The sequence below is a fragment of the Rhinoraja longicauda genome, chromosome 34, assembly GCF_053455715.1.
Source record: "Rhinoraja longicauda isolate Sanriku21f chromosome 34, sRhiLon1.1, whole genome shotgun sequence".
Taxonomy (NCBI): Eukaryota; Metazoa; Chordata; class Chondrichthyes; order Rajiformes; family Arhynchobatidae; genus Rhinoraja; species Rhinoraja longicauda.
This window is the reverse complement of record NC_135986.1, coordinates 19,130,792-19,133,485: the sequence shown is the minus strand read 5'-3', so window position 1 is coordinate 19,133,485 and position 2,694 is coordinate 19,130,792.

Genomic DNA, 2,694 nt, shown 5'->3' with positions numbered 1-2,694 from the left:
GAGTCTGCCCTCCCCCCCCCCATACCCCACACCCCACACCCCCATACCCCACACCCCACACCCCCATACCCCACCACCCCCCACACCCACACCCCCATACCCCACACCCCCATACCCCACACCCCCATACCCCACACCCCCACACCCCACACCCCCATACCCCACACCCCCATACCCCACACCCCCATACCCCACACCCCCATACCCCACACCCCATACCCACACCCCCATACCCACACCCCCATACCCCACACCCCCATACCCCACACCCCATACCCCACACCCCCATACCCACACCCCATACCCCACACCCCATACCCCACACCCCACACCCCCATACCCCCATACCCCACACCCCCATACCCCACACCCCCATACCCCACATACCCCCATACTCCCATACCCCACACCCCATACCCCACCCCCATACCCCACACCCCCATACCCCACTACCCCTCGCCCACACACCCCCCTCACACCCCAGCTCACCCCCACCTCCCTGCTCACGTGTGTGAGCGTCCGTGCATGTGTGCGTGTGTGTGGGGGGTGTGTGTGTGTGTGTGGGGTGTGTGTGTGTGTGTGTGGGGAGGTGTGTGTGGGGTGTGTGTGTGTGTGTGGGGGGTGTGTGTGTGTGTGGGGTGTGTGTGTGTGTGTGTGTGGGGGAGGTGTGTGTGGGGTGTGTGTGTGTGTGTGGGGGGTGTGTGTGTGTGTGTGTGTGGGGGTGTGTGTGTGTGGGGAGGTGTGTGGGGGGTGTGTGTGTGTGTGGGGTGTGTGTGTGTGTGTGTGTGGGGGAGGTGTGTGTGTGTGTGTGGGGTGTGTGTGTGTGTGTGTGTGTGTGTGTGTGTGGGGTGTGTGTGTGTGGGGTGTGTGTGTGGGGTGTGTGTGTGTGTGTGTGTGTGTGTGTGTGTGTGTGTGTGTGTGTGTGGGGTGTGTGTGTGTGTGTGTGTGTGTGTGTGTGTGTTGTGTGTGTGTGTGTGTGTGTGTGTGTGTGTGGGGTGTGTGTGTGTGTGTGTGTGTGTGTGTGTGTGTGTGTGTGTGGTGTGTGTGTGTGTGGGGGTGTGTGTGTGTGTGTGTGTGTGTGTGTGTGGGGTGTGTGTGTGGGGTGTGTGTGTGTGTGTGTGTGTGTGTGTGTGTGTGTGTGTGTGTGTGTGTGTGTGTGTGTCACTAACACTGTGTCTCACCACCACAGGCTGCTTTGTGAAGCTGGACACAGACCGTGACGGCAGCGTCACCTTCAACATGTTCCAGGTGAGCTGCCCCACCCTCTCCCCCCACCCCACCCCACCCCCACCCCACACACACCCTCCCCACCCTCTCCCCCACCCCACCCCCACCCCTCTCCCCCACCCCACCCCACCCTCTCCCCCACCCCACCCCCACCCTCTCCCCCACCCCACCCCCACCTCTCCCCACCCACCCCCACCCCCACCCCAACCCCACCCCCACCCTCTCCCCCACCCCACCCTCTCACCCACCCCCACCCCTCTCCCCCCCCCCTCACTCACCCTCTCCCCCCTCACACACCCCTCTCTCCCCACCCAGGGTGGGGAAGAGGGGTGAGAGGGGGAGGGGAGGGGTGAGAGGGGGGAGGGGAGGGGTGAGAGGGGGAGGGGTGGGGGAGGGGGAGTGGGTGGGGGTTAGATGGGGTGGGGAGGGAGGTGGGGGGGGGGGTTTGGGAGAGGGGGGATGGGTGGTTGGTGGGGAGGGGGTGGGGAGAGGGGGAGGGGGGGTGGGGGGAGAGGAGGGGAGGGAGGGAGGTTAGAAGGGGTGGGGAGGGGGAGTTGGGAGGGGTAGGGTAGGGAGGGGGAGGGAAGGGGGTTGGGTGGTGAGTGAGGGGTGGGGTGGGGGGGCAAAGTGGGGTGGGGGAGGGGAGGGGTGGGGTTGGGAGGTGGGAAGGGGTTGGGAGAGAGCGGGTGGGGGGTGGGTGGGAGGGGTGGGGGTGGTGGGAAAGAGAGGGGTGGGGGTTGGGAGGTGGGAAGGGGTTAGGAGAGAGGGGGTGGGTGGAGGGTGGGGGGAGGGTGGGGAGAGGAGGGAGGGGGGAAGGGGGAGTGGGGGTGAATCTCCAGAGGGTTGTCCTGTCCGTGTGTTTGAGCCTCTCCTCCTCTCTCTTGCAGTGGCTGAGAATGACCATGTTTGGGTGAAGCTTCCAGCAACATCTCCACCCCCTGGACATCGCCCACCCACCCCCCCACCCTGCTCCCCCCCCCCCCCCACCGCTCCCCCCCCCCACCGCTCCCCCCCTCACTGCTCCCCCCCCCCCCACCGCTCCCCCCCCCAACTCCGCTCCCCCCTCACTGCTCCCCCCCCCCCACCGCTCCCCCCTCACTGCTCCCGGACACCCGGCTATCTCACGTACTCCCCATCTCACCCCCCCCCTCCCCTCCCCCTCCCCCCCCCCACCCCTCCCCCTCCCCTCCCCCCCCTGCCCCCCTCGCCCATCGTTGCCATGTCCGACTGTGCGTGTGCGTTGTGCGTGTGCGTGTGCGTGTGTACGTGCCAACACCGCTAACGTGCCATTACCTGCAAGGACTCTTTTTTTTAAAACCTCTGAAGGTTTGCCAATCTTTAACGCTGAATAAAACAGAGGGAACGCCCGACACGCGTGTGTGTGTGTGTTGTGCACTCTCTGACACACCTGCACACAACCATCAGAGGCGTAGAGACGGTCGACAGTCAGAACCTTGTTTGCCCCCA